The sequence below is a fragment of the Malania oleifera genome, chromosome 7, assembly GCF_029873635.1.
Source record: "Malania oleifera isolate guangnan ecotype guangnan chromosome 7, ASM2987363v1, whole genome shotgun sequence".
Classification (NCBI taxonomy): Eukaryota; Viridiplantae; Streptophyta; class Magnoliopsida; order Santalales; family Ximeniaceae; genus Malania; species Malania oleifera.
In genome coordinates this window covers 54,059,084-54,079,036 of record NC_080423.1, presented here as the reverse complement: position 1 = coordinate 54,079,036, position 19,953 = coordinate 54,059,084, and the positions used below count along the sequence as shown (strand labels likewise).

The following is a 19,953-nucleotide window of genomic DNA, read 5'->3' as shown; positions in this document are numbered from 1 at the left end:
CGAATCTCAATAATGCGTAAGGCCATGTGTGGTTTAGTGTCACCATGCACCGTGCACTATGCCCAACAATGACAATCTGAATGTCAACACTGCACACAGCATGTCAATGCATATCACTGCATGGCCATGTAGGAATGTCAATGCTACACACAGCAGACAGTGCATCACCACACATGTACTCTCGATACCATTCTTTTATACTTGGTACACTTGAGCATTATGTGCTCTCATTTAAGTTTCAAACCTCTAGCCATTTTTCTTGAATTGGGGAGGGACGAATCGAAGCGGCAGAGGGCTGAATCTCAGTGGATCGTGGCAGCAAGGCCACTCTACCACTTACAATACCTCGTCACATATTTAAGTCCTCTATAAAGGATTCTACCCACTACTCGATAGAAATTTTACTTCAAGGAAGCGTACACGACTCATCTGCTGCAAGGTCTTAACCTTCGACACGTGCCTTTGGGGGCTATAAGGCCCCGACTAAGGGTCGGTGAATGGGCAATGGGCACATGCATCTCTTCTAGCCTGGATTCTAATGTAGAGGTGTTCAGTCATAATCCAACGCACGGTAGCTTCGTGACACTGACTTTTCAACCAAGCGCAATGACCAATTGTGCGAATCAACTGTTCCTATCGTACTTGGTTGAATTACTATTGCAACATTATCATGAGTAGGGTAAAACTAACCTGTCTTACAACAGTCTAAACCCAGCTCACGTTTCCTATTAGTGGGTTAACAATCCAACACTTGGTGAATTCTGCTTCACAATGATAGGAAAAGCAGACATCAGAGGATCAAAAAGCAACGTCGCTATGAACTATTGGCTGCCACGAGCCAGTTATCCCTATGGTAACTTTTCTGACACCTCTAGGTTCAAATTCCAAAGGTCCAAAGGATCGATAGGTCACGCTTTCACGATTCGTATTTGTACTAAAAATCAGAATCAAACGATCTTTTACCCTTTTGTTCCACACGAGATTTCTATTCTCATTGAGCTCATATTAGGACACCTGCTTTATCTTTTAACAGATGTGCCGCCCCAGCCAAAATCCCCACCTGACAATGTCTTCCGCGCAAATCAGCCCATCGAAACAGGCCTTGGGTCCAAAAAAAGGGGCGATAACCCAGCCTTTGATTCAAGGAATAAGTAAAATAACGTTAAAAGTAGTGGTATTTCACTTGCGCCATTTTTGGCTCCGACTTATCCTACACCTGTCAAGTCATTTCTCAAAATCAAACTAGAGTCAAGCTCAACAGGGTCTTCTTTCCCCGCTGATTCTACCAAGCCCGTCTCCTTGGCTATGGTTTCGCTAGATAGTAGACAAGGATAGTGGGAATCTTGTTAATCCATTCATGTGTGTCACTAATTAGATGACGAGGCATTTGGCTACCTTAAGAGAGTCATAATTACTCCCGTCGTTTACTTGCGCTTGGTTGAATTTCTTCACTTTGACATTCAGAGCACTGGGCAGAAATCACATTGCGTAAGCATCCATAAGGACCATCGCAATGCTTTGTTTTAATTAAACAATCGGATTCCCCTTGTCCGTACCAGTTCTGAGTTAACTATTCGATGCCCGAGGAAAGCCACCGAAGAAGCCATTCCCAATCCGTCCCCCGAGCAACACGTGATGACCTGCTCTCGCCTCGAGGGCAGCTCGAGCAGTCCATTGACAGTTGACTGTTTCGAGACTGGGACCCTGTGCCCAGCCCTCAGAGCCAATCCTTTTGCCGAGGTTACGGATCCATTATGCTGACTTCCCTTACCTACATTGTTCCATTGACCAGAGGTTGTTCACCTTGGAGACCTAATGTGGTTATGAGTACGATCGAGTGTGGAAGGCACTCGGTCGTCTGAATTTTCAAGGGTCGTTAAGGGCACACTAAACACTGCGTGACGTGTGGTGCTGTTCCAGCCACTAGACTCTACCTCTGGCTGAGCCGTTTCTAGGGTGGGCAGGCTTATACAAAAGATAACTCTTCCCGAGGGCCACGGTGATATCTCCACACTTCCTAATGTTATCGTCAATCGCCACATCCCAGTTCAGGAATTTTGACTCGATTCCTTATTGAAGTTCGCGCACTCGACGCTATCAAACGGGCTTCCCCTACTTCTTTGGATCGACTAACCCATGTGAAAGTGCCATTCACATGGAACCTTTCCCCTCTCCGGCCTTCAAAATTCTCATTTGAATATTTGCTACTACCACCACGATCCGCACCAATGACAACTCCACCCAAGCTCACGCCTAAGGTTTTGTTGCAAGCGCCGCACCCTCCTACTCATCGAGACCTGGAAATTGCCTCGACGACTAAGTATAGGTCGTACGCTTTAGCAACATCCATTTTCGGGGCTAGTTGATTCAGCAGGTGAGTTGTTACACACTCCTTAGTGGATTTCGACTTCCATGCCAACCGTTCTACTGTCTTAATTGACCAACACCCTTTATGGGTTCTAGGTTAGCGCGCAGTTAGGCACCGTAACCTGACTTCCTGTTCATCCCGCATCGCCAGTTCTACTTACCAAAAATGGCCCACTTGGAGCTACCAATTCCATAACATGGCTCAACAAAGTAGCTATGTTATCCTACCTATTTAAAGTTTGAGAATAGGTCAAGGGCGTTGCACCCCTGATGCCTTTAATCATTGGCTTTACCTGATAGAACTTGACAAAGCTCCAGCTATCCTAAGGGAAACTTTGGAGGGAACCAGCTACTAGATGGTTCGATTAGTTTTTTACCCCTATACCCTAGTCAGACGAACGATTTGCACATCAGTGTAGCTACGGGCCTCCACCATAGTCTCCTCTGCCTTCGCCTCGCTCTGGCATAGTTCACCATCTTTTGGTTCCCAACAAGCACGCTCACACTTAAACCCTTCTCAGAAGATTAAGGTCGGTCAGCGGTGCAACCCATAAAGGGATCCTACCAATTAGCTTCCTTATGCCTTATGAGTTTACTCACTCATTGACTCGCACACATGTCAGACTCCTTGGTCCATCTTTCAAGACGGGTCAAATGAGGAGCCCGCAGGCCGATGCCTGGAGCACGCAAGTGTAGAAGCATGCCATAACAACACGCACTACCCACCACGATCATAGCAATGACATCTCCACAAGCATATCAACAGCCTGGGCTTAGGAGGCTACCACAATCCGCATCGGTCCACATCTCGAGTCGATCGGTGGATCGGCTTATCACTATTCCACATCCGACCAAGATGCATCGTCGGCCCTCATTCGCTTCCCTCCCGAAAATTTCAAGCACTCTTTGACTCTCTTTTCAAAGTCCTTTTCATATTTCCCTCGCGGTACTTGTTTGCTATCGGTCTCTTACAATATTTAGCCTTGGATGGAATTTACCACCCAATTAGGGCTGCATTCCCAAACAACCCGACTCGCCAACAGCTCCTCGTAATGCAACAGGGTCTGAGCATGACGGGGCTCTCACCCTCTCCGGCACCCCCTTCCAAGGGACTTGGGCATGGTCCATCACTGAGGACGCTTCTACAGACTACAATTCGAACAACATTGTTGTCCAATTCTCAAGCTGGGCTCTTCCCAATTCGCTCGCCGTTGCTAAGGCAATCCTTGTAAGTTTCTTTTCCTCCGCTTATTGATATGCTTAAACTCAGCGGGTAGCCCCGCCTGATCTCAGGTCGTGATAGAGTATTGTCTCTTATAGACAAATACTAAAGGGTCGAGTGAGATCCTTACGTCAACGCAACTCAAACGATGGAGCATGACACAATGAAAGGGTTTAACAACCACCAATCGCCATTTTGTGTGTCGTTTAGACCTCATATTTTCAACCAACCACCCACAACTAAGTGCACGGGAGGCCAACATCCACCCACATAGTATCCCACCCCCAACAATGTTTTTGGGAGAGGGTTTAGGGTGACGGATCATGTGACACCCAGGCAGACCTACCCTTAGCCTAGTGGCTTCGGGTGCAACTTGCATTCAAAGACTCGATGATTCATAGGATTCTGCACCAAGTATCACATTTTGCTGCGTTCTTCGTCGATGCAAGAGCTAAGATATCCGTTGCCAAAAGCCATTATGGTTCAAAAATAAACACATCCCATTGCACCATAGATGAGGCAACAAGAGAATGTTCTTTCATTTCAATTCCTTGGCGCATGCCATGCTTAGGTATTTATGAAACTCATCGAAATGAGCATGCAAACAAACATGATTTCCCACTCAATAAAAAATGGGGAACACCTGCGTTGCAATGTTCAAATCGACAAGGGTGAGGTAAGCATGAAGCAATCACCACTATGTAAATGACATGTTCGCAGGTCATTCTTTGGCAAGTTTTGACAATCATCCTTCCACAGGTTCACCTATGTAAACCTTGTTATGAATTCTCCTTCCTCTAAATGATAAGGTTTAGTGGACTTCTTGGGATGTCACCGGCAGTGAACCGCCCACGTCGCCACAATTCGAACACTTCACCGGACCATTCAATCGGTAGGAGTGACGGGCAGTGTGTACAAAGGGCAGAGACGTAGTCAACACAAGCTGATGACTCGTGCTTACTAGGAATTCCTCGTTGAAGACCAACAATTGCAATGATCTATCCCCATCATGATGAAATTTCAAAGATTACCCGGGCCTGTTAGCCAAGGCTATAGACTCGTTGAATACATCAGTGTAGCGCGCGTCCGGCCCAGAACATCTAAGGGCATCATAGACCTGTTATTGCCTCAAAATTTTGTGGCCTAATTGGCCATAGTCCCTCTAAGAAGCTAGCCGTGAAGGTTCACCTCCACATAGCTAGTTAGCAGGCTGAGGCCTCGTTCGTTAACGGAATTAACCAGACAAATCGCTCCACTAACTAAGAATGGGGATCAGACATGAGGTCTGGTTTGGTTTCTATTTTGCAGTGAGCTTCAGTTGTGAAAGGGGGATCGGACATGAGTCTTGGTTTGGTCTGAATTCTACATGCTAATTAAAGGGGTGGGTTTTTGGTTATCACCATGGTTTTTATGGAAGGTTGGTTGTTCTGGTCTTTCAGTCCTAAACTGTATTCATTCCTACTTGCTGAAACTGTTGATGATCCAGTTTTGTTGGGAGGGTGGTAGTGCTTGATTGTTTCTATCACATATTTTTATGGTTTTCCTTTCTGGTGATAGCTTGAGTCCTGGTGATGTTCTAAAGCTACAGGGTTTTTGTTGAGTCACTGTGATGGTTGATGAAGTTTTTTTCATGTTTTAAATTTTTAAATTTTGGGTTGATTTTTCTGCAGCTCAGAACTACATACAATCCATTCTCTGTTGCTGTTGTGGTGAGCTTTGGATTCAGATTGTGGTATGAGGTGTCTAGATGTTGGAGGGGTGGAAGTCTGAATTTGTGAGGTCTGATTTTCTAGAAGTCCTTCTGCAGTCTGGTGAAGAGTCTTTCTCTCTTATGGATTGGATTATGATCTAGAGGTGGTGTTTATACATCTATTACTAAATTTTGATGTATTCATTTATCTACATTTATTTTTCGTTAAAAAAAAAATCCTTTGTTTTCATCTTTCCTCTCAATGGATTTTCGGCCTATTCTAAGGTAAGAGATTCTTGAATTTCCTTATTTCCCCTTTCTTATCCTCTTATTTTTGTTTCTTAATCTTTGTCTCCTTCTATTCTCCTAATGGGTTTTTGAACTATTTAGATGATGTTGGAGTTCCTCGAGATTTTGAGATTTCTCTTGGAGTTCTCTCTGATGGCTTATCCTGGCTATTGATTGGTTTTCTATTGCTACTTCTATTGGAAATGGAATGCGTTTACGTCCTATGATGTAGCTTTGTGTTGGGATGGTTTTCTTCATAAAAGATTCTTGTTTGACTCTCTATGGAAGGTGGATTGAACCCTTTTTGGTTTTGTGTTGGTGATGGTTTGAGTTTCCAAAAGTATACTTGGTCTTCGGTTATCATCTTGGCTAATTTTTTGAAGGTGGTTCGAGTCACTTGCCTTCATCTTGATTTTGGTCTTCCTTATGATTGTGGATGGTGTACCCGGCCTAAGTTGAGGATTTTTGCTTAAGTTTGGGCTTTTTCTCTCCTCTGCTGTTTGTTGGGGGGGTGCGCCAAGGGGAAAAAAAACCATGTCTTTCCTTTCTCTTTCTTCCCCCTAAATGGTTCTTTTTTTCTTTTTTTCTCTTTGTTTCCTTCTTTCCTTTCAATAGGTTTCTGGCCTATTCTCAGGCTGGAGTCTCTTATTCTTTGTCTCCTTCTTTTCTCTCATTGGCGTTTGGACTTTCTTAAGGTTGTTGGAGTTTCTTGAATTACTGTGATATCCTCTTGGAGCTCTCTCTCTGGTGGCATATCCAGGCTTTTGATTGATTTCCTTTGGCGATCTTTTGGAGATGGAATGTGTCTATGTCTTGATGCAGCTTCTGTGATGGGATGTTCTTTAGCAAGGTTTCTTGTTTATTCTTTATGAAGGGTGGTTTGAACCTCTACTATGGTTTGTGCTGTGATGGTTTGAGTTTCTAGGTGGCAATTTGGTCATCAGGCATCTACATGGTCATTCTTTTGGAGGTGGCTCGAGTGCTTCTCTTTCTTGGTCTTGGTCTACTTTCTTGTGGATGGTGTACCCGAACCAAGATGTTGATTTTTGGATTCCTTTTGCTGTTCATCATCTCACAACTTGCTATTGGAGGGTGCTACGCCTTGATTCCTTCTAGAGTGGATATCCATCATTTCATGACTTTATTTCTGGTGATGACTTGAGTTCTAAGGTATATTATTTCCTTTTGATTGAATTTTGGTATATGGAATTTTTTTTGGTTTAGGGTTGATGGCTTTTTGCCCCTGGGAATGCCCAAGTTTGATGTAATAGTGATAAACTTTTGATGGAAGTCTTACTTGGCTTCCTTTCACTTAGGTATGCCCAGAGTTTCTGTACATATCCATTTGATCAATATAATTTATCATTTATTGATAAAAAAAGAAGAAGAAGAAAGAGCCCTTAGTCTGTCAATCCTTACTATGTCTGGACCTGTAAAGTTTCCCCGTGTTGAGTCAAATTAAGTCGCAGGCTCCACTCTTGGTGGTGCCCTTCCGTCAATTCCTTTAAGTTTCAGCCTTGCGACCATACTCCCCCCAGATCCCAAAAACTTTGATTTCTTATAAGGTGCCAGTGGAGTCCTATAAGCAACATCCGCTGATCCCTGGTCGACATCGTTTATGGTTGAGACTAGGACGATATCTGATCGTCTTCAAGCCCCCAATTTTCGTTCTTGATTAATGAAAACATCCTTGGAAAATGCTTTTGCAGTTGTTCGTATTTCATAAATCCAAGAATTTCACCTTTGACTATGAAATACGAATGCCCCCCACTGTCCCTGCTAATCATTACTCCTATCCTGAAGGCCAACAGAATAGGACTGAAATAATATGATGTTATCCCATGCTAATGTATCCAGAGCATAGGCTTGCTTTGAGCACTCTAATTTCTTTAAAGTAACAGCATCAGAGGGACGACCTGGCCAATTAAGGCCAGGAGTGCATCACTGATAGAAGGGATGGGATGACCGGTGCACACCAAAAGCTAGACCGGTCAACCTAGCCCAAGGTCCAACTACAAGCTTTTTAACTGCAACAACTTAAATATACGCTATTGGAGCTAGAATTACTGCTGCTGCTGGCACCAGACTTGCCCTTCAATGGATCCTCGTTAATGGATTTAGATTGTACCCATTCCAATTACCAGACTCATAGAGCCCGGTATTGTTATTTATTATCACTACCTCCCCGTGTCAAGATTGGGCAATTTGCGCGCCTGCTGCCTTCCTTGGATGGGGTAGCCATTTCTCAGGCTCCCTCTCTAGAATCGAATTCTAATTCTCCGTTACCCGTCACCACCATGGTAGGCCACTATCCTACCATCAAAAGTTGTTAGGGCAGATATTTGAATGATGTGTCGCCGGCACCAAGGTCATGCCATACGTCGAGTTATCATGAATCATCAGAGCAACAGGCAATGCCCACATAGACCTTTTACCTAATAAATGTATCCCTTCTAGAAGTCGGGGTTTGTTGCACGTATTAGCTCTAGAATTGTTACGGTTATCCAAGTAGCAAATACCATCAAACAAACTATAACTGATTGAGCCATTCGTAGTTTCATAGTCTGAATTAGTTCATAGTTACACATGCATGGTGTTAAGGAGTGACAATGTAATGGGGGAAAAGGGGGAGAGAAATACTGCTATAATTGTATTCTCTAGGGATTTAGAAGGAATACATGATTATCTGTGTTATCGTTTGTATGGTTAGTCTCTTGTAGTTGAATAATACAAGTAGTCCTATTCATTGTGGTGCTTTGTTGCCTTGGATTGTGATGTCTCTGATTGTTATAGTCTTATTCGGTGTATAAGAATATATTGCTCGTGTGATATCCTATTGTTCCTTGTTTTTATTGAGTATTGAGACTCACTTAATGCTCGTGCTTGCAGGCTTAAACGTGTGAGATTTGGCTGACTTGTTGAGGGAGAGCTCTTAACGAGTGCCACACGGCCCTTACTTAAGTCTCATTTGGGGGTTTGTGACAGTTGGTATCAGAGCATAGTGTGTGTGATCACCATGAGTGGTGAAATTAAGAATAGCTTCCCAAGAGGGGGGGTGAATTGGTTTTAAAAAATTTTCTTTTAGAATTAGTTCTTTTAAGTTGCAAATCTTAGAAACAATCACAATCAATCACAACAAGATCAAACTCTTAATTTAAGTAACAATATATGTGAAAATTTGCTGCACCCAGTTTAAGCCCTGTATCACAATTATTTTTCTTCCCAATGTTCAGCTTTTAAATAAACTTTCAGATTAATAGGTCAAGAATAATCAACCAACGTAGTCCCTTTCGGTTTCCGCAATCAATGTTGATTTATCCAAAACGAATTACCTTCCGGTCTATTTAACTACCAAACATTCAGAATTGAAATTTAAAAACAACCATGCAGATTATATCCTTGAAAATTAAAGGGTAGAGTAGAGAAAGAAGAACACAAGGATTTTTACAAGGTTCGGCTTCAACACAGCCTACGTCCTCGCCCTTGGCCAAACCGCCAAAGGATTCACTATTACCGTCCCTTTATCAGTAGGAACAAAGCAATTACAAGCACTCCTTGGATAAGGCTAGAGCCTGCCTTCTCCAAACAATCTCCCATTGTTTGGTCCAATGATTCAATACTCAAATCATCAACAAGCCCTGTTACAATGATAGAAAAACAACACGTACAAAAACTTGCTTCTCAAAGAGCTGATTGGTACAAGTTTGAAACACTAATGCACTTCAGTAAATTCAAAATATGAATTTTCAGGATGAAACTCTTAAAAATTTATCACCGTGGATATCTTTTAATGAAAGAATTAGCAATTCAATGATCAAACATAGTGGGATTCAGCAAGAACTTCTTAATTTTGAACAAGGATGAAAGTAATATGAGGTACTTTCAGAATTTCAAAGAAAGAGAGAGTATAACAGCAAAATGTGAGATCTTAATAATCTTGGTGTATAATTCAATGAGTCTTGGGGGTATTTATAGATGTATAAAATCTCTTTGCTTGTTCCCCAAAGGATACTCAGATTTGTTTCCATAAAATAAACTCATTTAAGTTTCCAAATTTTTGAATTTTTAAAAATATATCCATTGGAAAACAGAAAATTTTCACGAGGCAGATGACTGTGAAGTCCTGATAGTCATCTGTCCATTAATTACAATGGTAAGATTCATAGGCAGAAAGGTGGCAGTTGTCAGTCGCTTGAGTGGTAGTCGTCTATCATCAAAATATAAGGTGACAGTCGTTTATCCATATGATGACAGTCGTCTATCCATGTGAAATCTTGAGCCTTTTAGTAACATATAAGGTGGACAGTCGTCTGGTGAAACCTTCACAGACTTCTCACCTTTCACTGACAGTCGACTGTGAGAGCCTTGACAGTCATCCGTCAGGCTTCTGTGTTTCAACTTTAAGTCTTTAATTTAGTCAGTCGTCTGCCTATAACCACACAGTCGTCTGTCAATTGAACAAATTTCTTCCTTAGTCACTTTTTGATTTCTCTCTCATTTTTATTTGGAATATAAATTTGTTTTAACTTTGAAAACATGTTTCAAGTTATTTTCGTATGGTCTCTAAGTCTTTTTGTTTAATGAGCTTCAAGAAGAAAACTTCATACTTGAATAAACTTAAAGTACTTACACAGACTTGTCCTAATTTTTCAAAAATTCTCCTTTGTTTTTAAACTTTCTTTGTTGCTAATCTCTAATCTCATAGAATATTCTAAACTTTGAGCTCTCATGATAATCTTCTTTAATCATCATGCTTTTATGGTTTTCAGACTTTGTTCCATGCTATCAGTTATTGTTTCATGCTACATGAGTACCTTCAATTTGAATTCTTGGGAAAACACAACACTCAACTAAAGCATGTTAAATCGTACTTGTTTGTTAGCATCAAAATGGAGTATCAAACCTAGTAAGGCCAACAATCTCCCCCTTTTTGATGATGACAAACAAGAAACAAAAATTTTGAGTGAGTTTTAAAAAAAACTGCCCCTTTCAATAAGCTTCAATATCATTCATGCTTTTATCAATTTTCAAGCAAAATTCTCAAATTTTTGGTTAAAACACTTCTCCCCCTTTGACATCATTCAAAAAATAAAGTTTGAGTATACAATGATCAATGACACATAGCAGTTTAAGTATGTGTGAAGCCAGTGTTAATGTATTAATTGATTAAGAATTATGCTCAAATGAGAACTCATAATACTCCCCCTATCAATCAGCATACTCAATTTAGAACTTGCAAAGTTTTCAGAATTATCATTCATATTAGAACTTATAATATATAAAAAAAATAGTGCAAAAAGTTTAGAGTTTTAAAGCTAGAATAGAATACACATAGAGACTCATAGTCTTTAGCTTACACATTCTCCCCTTTTGTTCAAAAAACACAAAAATACATCCAGAATTTAAGCATACAAAAGAGCAAAAAACACCTAACATAACTCTTATATGTTAGAGTTAGTGTCACTGTCTTCAGCAATTCCTTTCCCTTTGGATTGTTGTGAACCATCCTCTTCTTCTTCCTCTTCTTCTTCAGTTGTTGCTTCATCTTCTCCTGCATCTTCTTCTTTTTCTTCTTCTTCTCCTTCACCTTCTTCAGATTCAGCTTCTTCCCCATCAGAATTTTTACTATCCTCATTACTTGAATCAGTGTCATGTTGAGTGACATGATGTTCTATCTTAGCAATACGAGTGTCTAATAAGGTATACTTGTCATCAATGGTGGAGAGTTTATCTTGAAGAGAAGAAAAGATTTCTCTCATTTCAGAACTGAAGCTAGTATAATTTTGATAAAATGGAACAAACCAAGGTGGCATATCAGCTTCTTCAGGAGCGGGACTCCTTGCCTCAAGTGCAGGTCTTGCTGGTCTATTGCCTCGGAACATCCAAACCCTCAATATACTTCTTGTAACCCATTCATTTCAATGTAGTAGATAAAAAAACATGATAATGGGTTCTTTTTACTATTTTTTAAGTAGGAGAGAGGACTTGAAAATGGGCAAAGATCAAGGAAAGAATACCACCATATGGAAGCCCAATTCTAGGTGATTCAAGCTTCATTACCATCCACTTCAATATGATACTTGATAAGTCTAGTTTCTTTCCTTTGAGCAAACACCACATAAAAAACAATCAAAATACGACACATGATCAAAAGATCCAAACCTCGGAATGATGTTGTATGCAATGATCTTATGCAGAATTTGTGCCTGAAGATTGAGCTGCTTGTACGGTGGAGGATGTCCAAAATACACAAGCGCATCATTCATCACACGAGGTAGAAATTCTTTTGGTGTAAACCCTTGTTCCAAGGTCCAATGCTTCTCAACTGGTGTACACTCAAAATTACCATGCTTGACATGGAGAATTTTTTGTAAAGAGTGTGGGGTAAGTGTTATCCTTTAATCATAAATTTCATAGGTAATGCCATCTTCCTTCTTAACCAAATTAGAGTAAAAAATCTTAATTTGATCTGGATAATACCCTTTTACTTGATGAAGGATAAACTTGTCCCACCCTATAGCTTTGAACATATCTAAAATTTCTAAAAAAATTTCTTAAAAGAAGGTAACATCTAAAATCTTACAGAACATAAGTTCAATAGCTGATAGATGATTCTGATACAACGATTTTGCGTGTGAAGAGACCAGCCATTTTTTGATGTTATCGTTGCTTGTAGGCTTTGAAGAAGACGATGAAGCTTTGTCCTTCTTTCCCACAATTTTGGTACGAACCATCTTGACAAGTCGAAACCCTAGATATGTATGCAGTAGGGTATGATGGATAATTGGTTTGTGAAGCTTGGAAGAGAAAGAACTAGAAATAAAGAGAAAAGAAAATGTTTTAGATATGATGGATAATTGGTTTGTGAAGCTTGGAAGAGAAAGAACTGGAAAGAAAGAGAAAAGAAAATGTTTTAGAGGAAGGAAGACGAATGGTCAGTCGTCTGTAGGGTTTAAAAAGCATATTTTTAAGTGAAAAGTGCCTTACCTGCCGCGATACAGTCGTCTGTCTACTGACAGTAGCCTGCCAGTTGACTGCGAGCTCACTAGCAGTCGTCTGTCTGCTATGTTTTACACAGATCGTAGCCTGCCAGTCATCTATCACCTCCCTGGCAATCGTCTGTCCTTCCAAACTCAGCTTCTTCCCCTTTTTAGTTAACTTCTCTTATATGTAACATCCTTAACTCTCGTCAAATAAATATAAATTGATCCTTAGCTAATGGTTTGGCAAATATATCAGCTAATTGAGCATGAGTATTTACAAATTCAAAAGCTATTTCTTTCTTGTCAACATTATCTCTCAAAAAATGGTGACATATATCAATATGTTTAGTTCTTGAATGTGATACTGGATTCTTTGAAATGTTTATCGCACTTGTATTATCGCATTTTATGGGGATTGTTTGGTATTGAATTTTGAAGTCCTTTAATTGTTGTTTCATGTATAAAATTTGAGCACAACAGCTCCCAACTGCTATGTATTCTGCTTCAGCTGTAGATAATGCTACGAAATTTTGTTTCTTTGAAAACCATGAAACTAATGAGTGTCCTAAAAAGTGGCAAGTTCCACTAGTGCTTTTTCTATCTATTTTGCATCCTGCATAATCTGCATATGAATAACTCATCATTTCGAAATCAGTTCCTTTTAGATACCATAACCCCAAATCAAGTGTGCCTAGTAAATATCTAAGAATTCGTTTTACTGCTATTTGATGTGAATCCTTAGGAGCCGATTGGAACCTAGCACACATACACACACTGAACATTATATCTGGTCTACTTGCTGTTAAGTAAAGTAAACTTCCTATCGTACCTCGATAATGTTTGGTATCAACTTGTTTCCCTTTTTCATCCTTATTTAGACTAGTTGAAGTGCTTATAGGAGTTCCTATAGGTTTACTTTCTTCCATATCAAACTTCTTTATCATGTCTTTAATATACTTAGTTTGATTTATGAAAGTTCCATTTTTAGCTTGTTTGATTTGCAAACCTAGAAAGTAATTTAATTCTCTCATCATGCTCATTTCAAACTCTCTCTGCATAGTTTTAGCAAATTCATTACACAAATCTTCATGAGTAGCTCCAAATATAATATCATCAACATAATTTTGAACTATAAGCATATTATTATCTTTGTTTTTTATAAATAAGGTGCTGTCTATCTTTCCTCTTGAAAAATTATTTTGGAGTAGAAATTTGAGCCTATCATACCAAGCTCTTGGAGCTTGTTTCAATCCATATAGGGCCTTAGTTAACTTAAATACATGATTTGGATTTTTAGAGTCTTCAAAACCTGGAGGTTGTTTAACATAGACTTCTTCATTAATATATCCATTTAGAAATGCACTTTTTACATCCATTTGGTATAATTTGAAGTCTTTATAGGATGCAAAGGCCAGAAGCATCCTTATAGCTTCCATTCTTGCTACAGGGGCAAAGGTTTCTTCATAATCAATGCCTTCTTCTTGATTGTAACCTTGTGCTACAAGCCTAGCTTTATTTCTTACAACTACTCCAGTTTCATCCTTTTTTATTTCTAAATACCCATTTAGTTCCTATGATTGACTTGTCTTTGGGTTTAGGTATAAGTTTCCAAACTTGACTTCTTTCAAATTGATTTAGTTCCTTCTGCATAGCTATGATCCTAGAATCATCTTTTAAGGTTTCTTCAATATTTTTGGGTTCATCTTAAGATAAAAGGCATAATGATTGCAAATATTTTTTAATGAGGCTCTAGTAGTTATTCCTTTTGAAGTTTCACCAAGAATTTGTTCTTTTGGATGATTTTTATCATATCTCCATTCTTTAGGAAGCTTCATATTTCTGTAAGGTTTTCATTTGAAGCATCATGGTTGATTTCTTCTTTTATTTCAAGATTTTCTTCTTTTTGTGGAATATCTTCTTTTTCATTATTCTCATTTTTATTGTTGTGATTGTTTGATTCATCAAATGTTATGTGCATTGATTCCATAATAGTAAAGGTTCTTTTATTATAAACCCTATAAGCTTTACTATTTATAGAGTACCCTAGGAAGATACCTTCATCAGATTTTGCATCAAATTTTCCTAAATCATCTTTAGTATTAAGAATAAAACATTTGCATCCGAATACATGAAAGTAGGAAATATTAGGTTTTCTTCCTTTCCAAAGTTCATATGGTGTTTTGTCCATTTTTTATCTCATTGATACCCTATTTACAATGTAGCATGTTGTATTTACAGCTTCTGCCCAAAAGTATTTAGGTAGATTGTTTTTATTTAACATTGTTCTTGCCATTTCTTGTAAAGTTCAATTTTTTCTTTCTACAACTCCATTTTATTGTGGGGTCCTAGGTGCGAAAAAATTATGGTTTATTCCATATTCATTACAGAATTTTTCAACATTTTTGTTTCTAAATTCTCTACCTTGATCACTTCTAAAGATTGTTATGTTATTGCCCTTTTCATTTTGTAATTTCTTACATAAAGTAATAAGCATGTCATAGGCTTCATCTTTATTTGCTAGAAATAATACCCAAGTGAATCTTGAATAATCATCTACTATTACAAAAGCATATTTATTTTCTCCTAGACTTAAGATTCTAGTTGGACCAAATAAGTCAAGATGCAACAATTCTAGGGGTCTTTTTGTAGAAATGCATTTTTCTTTTTGAAACTCGTTTTAACTTACTTTCCCTTTTGACATGCATCACATATCTTGTCTTTTATGAATTTTGTATTAGGTAGTCCTTCGACAAGATTTTTCTTTGATAAATTGGATAATAGGTCCATGCTAGCATGTCCTAGTTTCCTATGCCATAGCCAACTTATTTCATTCATTACTGCCAAACAAGTTACATTTTGATTTACTAAGTTCTCAAAATTAATACAATAAATATTGTTTAACCTATGAGCTATAAACAAAGTTTTATTGTTCTTAGGATTTTGAATGACACATTTTTCTTTCTTAAAGATTATTTCAAACCCTTTATCACTTAGTTGACTAATACTTAAAAGGTTATGTTTTAATCCTTATACTAATAGCACATTATCTATGGTGAGTGAAGATTCTTTACCAATTTTACCAATGCCAACGATTTTACCTTTAGCATTATTGCCCAAGGTGACGTATCCTCCATTCTTTTGTTTTAATGTAGTGAACTTGGTCTTGTCACCAGTCATGTGCCTTGAGCACCCGCAGTCCAAGTACGATTTATCCGTTGACAGTGTTGTCCTAAAGCATACCTACAATGGAGGATTTTTTGGGTTAGTTTTTTGAACCCAAATTCTTTTAATTTTCTTTTTTTTGTTGTTGGTTCCATTATTGACTTTCTATTCTCCTTGCACTTTAACATACTTCCTCTTTAGTGGGCAATTAAACATTACATGAGCTTTAGTCTTACATATATAGCAAGTGGTGTGTTTATGTTTGTTGTTTGATGAAGTGCTAGCGTAATATTTAGCTTCCTTAACAAAGTATCCCATGTATAGCTTTTTGTTCATTTTATTTGTTTTACCATTGTAGCCTATACCTTCTTTGTTCCCATGAAGCCTTTGCTGTCCAATCATCTTTTTAATGTTTTCTTTTCCTTTGGTAAAGTTATAGATAATTTTTTTTTATTCTCTACTGCCTTTTTGAGTTCATTTACTTCTAAATCCTTTTTATTCAAACTATCTTTATGAGTTTTTCCTAATTATGAGTTGCTATATCTATTTTTTCTTCCAACTTCTTAATACAAGAATTTTTTTTTCTTCAATAACTTTGAATGATTCAAGTTGCTTCACTAGATCTTTATTTTGATCTTTCAAAGTTATATTTCTCTTAGAAATTTTTATGAATCTCTTATGCAAAGAAAACAACTCAACTTGCAATTCCTTATAGGAAGGCATGCTGTCACATGACTCATCACACGACTCATTTTGAGATTCTGTAGAGGAATAGTAGGAGTTTACCTCTTCATCATTCGCCATGAAACATATGTTTGCCATCTCTTGTCTGCTTGATTCATTTTCTATCTCGTTGGAGCTTGAATCATCCCACGTAACTTTCATAGCTTCCTTCTTTTTTTTTTCTTGTCTTTCTTGAACAACGGACAATCTGGTTTGATATGCCCTGGTTTCTTGCAGTGATAACATATTGGAGGTTCATTCTTACTTTTACTTTCCTTCCTACTTGTCTCTCCTTTTTCAGGTTTCTTTTTATTGAACTTCCTAGGAAATCTTTTATTTCTTCTACAAAATTTGCCTAGTCTCTTAGTGATGAATGCCAACTCATCTTGATCTAAGTCACTTGTCTCACTTTCTTCTTCACTAGAGCTATGGCTAGAGGCTTTTAGTGCAATGGATCTTTTATGCTTTGGTTCAGGATTCCTTTCTTTTAAAGTCATTTCATAGGTAAGAAGTGAACCTATGAGTTCATCTAAAGAGGTAGTATTAAGGTAGCCTTTGGTTCCTATATTGAGGGAAGGCCTCTTAGAATTTTTCTAATCATTTCGTAGGTAGTATAAGTTTTCCCTAAGGCACTTAAGGAATTTATTATGTGGGTAAATCTTGGGTACATACATGATATTGTTTCATCAGAATTCATCTTGAATGCTTCATATTCGCTTGTTAACATGTCTATCCTATTGTCTCTAACATCAATAGTTTCTTCATATGTCACTTCTAATTTGTCCCATATTTCTTTAGACGTCATGCATGTCATGACTCTATTAAATTCGTTAGCATCTAAGACACAGTATAAAGCATTTACAATACTTAAATTGATTTGAAGCATTTTATAGTCTGAATCGATCATATCTCTTTTCTCTTTTGGAATCTGTTTTCCATCAACTTTTTTTGTGAGAATAAGGTCTCCATCCATGACTACTTCCCATGCTCTCCAATCCATGTGTTGGAGATAGATTTTCATTCTCTTTTTCCAAAACGTATAATTATGTCCATAAAAGATTGGTGGACGAGTTGAGGATTGGCCTTCACCAAAGGGTGCTACTCCTATATTTGCCATTTGATCTTTTTATAGTTTCTTGTAAGGAATTACTATAACTAGGCTCTCATACCAATTGAAATTAGGAATAGCTTCCCACAAGAGGGGGTGAATTGGTTTTAAAAATTTTTCTTTTAAAATTAGTTCTTTTAAGTTGCAAATCTTGGAAACAATCACAATCAATCACAACAAGATCAAACTCTCAATTTAAGTAACAATATATGTGAAAATTTGTTGCACTTAGTTTAAGCCCTGTATCACAATTATTTTTCTTCCCAATGTTCAACTTTTAAATAAACTTTCAAATTAATAAGTCAAGGATAATCAACCAACGTAGTCCCTTTCGGTTTCTTCAATCAATGCTGATTTATCCAAAACGAATTACCTTCTGGTCTATTTAACTACCAAACATTCAGAATTGAAACTTAAAAACAACCATGCAGATTATATCCTTGAAAATTAAAGGGTAGAGTAGAGAAAGAAGAACACAAAGATTTTTACGAGGTTTGGCTTCAACACAACCTACGTCCTCGCCTTTGGCCAAACTGCCAAAGGATTCACTATTACCGTTCCTTTATCAGCCGGAACAAAGCAATTACAAGAACTCCTTGGATAAGGCTAGAGTCTGCCTTCTCCAAACAATCTCCCCTTGTTTGGTCCAATAATTCAATACTCAAATCGTTAACAACCCCTATTACAATAATAGAAAAACAACACGTACAAAAACTTGCTCCTCAAAGACGCAAATATACACACATTAAGTAGGATTGTAGAAGCACCGTTTAGCAACATAACCAACAATTTCTCAGAGAACATGCTTCAAGAATGAAAGAGTATAGGGAACGCATGTAAACATAAATAAGATATTATATTTGCTTTAATGAAAGCAATCAACATCCAATGTCAACAACATAGGCATGAATGGCTATCATAAAAATAATAAAATAGCTTAATTGTATAAACATCCACTAAATTGGGCGTGGTATAGATATCAAAGGAAATCAATACCCAGTGACTAGATCTCAGCATCGATGGCCATTATAAGCTCAATGCAATAGCATGGTTGCATAAACATGCACTCAATAGGATTGGTAAAGGGCTAACAAAGAAAACAAGAAAACCAATAAATGGAAGGTACATCAATGAGTAGGACTATGAAAGAAAATAAAGATATTTAATGACATATAAATTAAAATTTGTTATTACTTTAGCTCAAACACAAGCAAATCAACACTTAGTGACAAGATATAAGCATTGATAGCCATCGTAAGCTTGGTGCAATAGCATTATTTCATGGTAGCATCAATAAGTAGGCCTATCACAAAAAAAGGATTATATACAATGGCATATTTATGTAACTTTGCTATCACTTTGTCTTAAACACAAGAAAATCAACACCCAATGATAAAATATAGGCATCAATTACCATCGTAAGCCGAATGTAATAGCATAATTACATAAACATGTAGCCAATGGGTGTAGTTGGGCTAAGAAAATAAACAAAAAACAATGATTTTTCCTTGTGAATGTGGAAAATGGACATATCAAGAAGCATCCATCCAAGTTGGCATAGGGCACATAAAAGCATCCAACAAAATTTGCGTGAGGCTACCATACATCAAAACGACTTGGGCTACCATGCATATAAAAGCATCCAACCGACTTGACATGGGCCTACCATGCACATATTGCTCATTATAGGGGCACATTAACCACATGGCCCAACAATGACAAATATGAATGTCAACAATGCCAACAACACATGGCCATGCATGATTAAGGGTCATCGAGTAAGCATTTGGTTAACCATATGGCTATGCATCATTAAGTGTCATCAAGTAAATATTTGGTTAACCACATGGCTCAATGATGATAAATCCGAATGCCAACAACACCCACTACATATCCGCGCATGGCAACGAATGGTTGCGTCAATAGTAATCATTTGCTTAATCGCATAGCCCAATGATGGCAAATCCGAATGTTTCGCGCATGGCCACGAATGGTTGTGTCAACGATAGGGATTTGGTTAACCATATGGCCCAACAATGAAGAATCTGAATGTCAACGACGCCAACTACACATTCGCTCATGGCCACGAATGGTTGTGTCACCGATAAGCATTTGGTTAACCGCATGGCCCAACAATGACAAATCTGAATGTCAACAACGCCAACTACACATTCGCGCATGGCCATGAATGGTTGTGTCAATGATAAGCATTTGGTTAACTGCATGGCCCAACGATGACAAATCTGAATGTCAACAACGCCAATTACACATCCGCGCATGGCCACGAATGGTTGTCAACGATAAGCATTTGGTTAACCACATGACCCAACAATGACAACATGAGTGTCAACAATGCCCAGAGCATGTCAACTAAGGGCCATGCGGCCAGCCCACCATTGACAAGTGCTTT

At 38.2% G+C, this 19,953-nt stretch overlaps 2 non-coding genes across 2 annotated transcripts; both read right to left on the bottom strand.

Moving 5' to 3' along the window:
- Nucleotides 1–274: 274 nt before the first annotated feature.
- LOC131161199 (28S ribosomal RNA) lies at nt 275–3,664 on the bottom strand. The gene has a single exon (XR_009138354.1). It is a non-coding gene; the product is annotated as a 28S ribosomal RNA (ribosomal RNA).
- Nucleotides 3,665–3,915: 251 nt separating this feature from the next.
- Nucleotides 3,916–4,064, bottom strand: LOC131161207 (5.8S ribosomal RNA). Its single transcript, XR_009138361.1, has one exon. It is a non-coding gene; the product is annotated as a 5.8S ribosomal RNA (ribosomal RNA).
- Nucleotides 4,065–19,953: the final 15,889 nt, after the last annotated feature.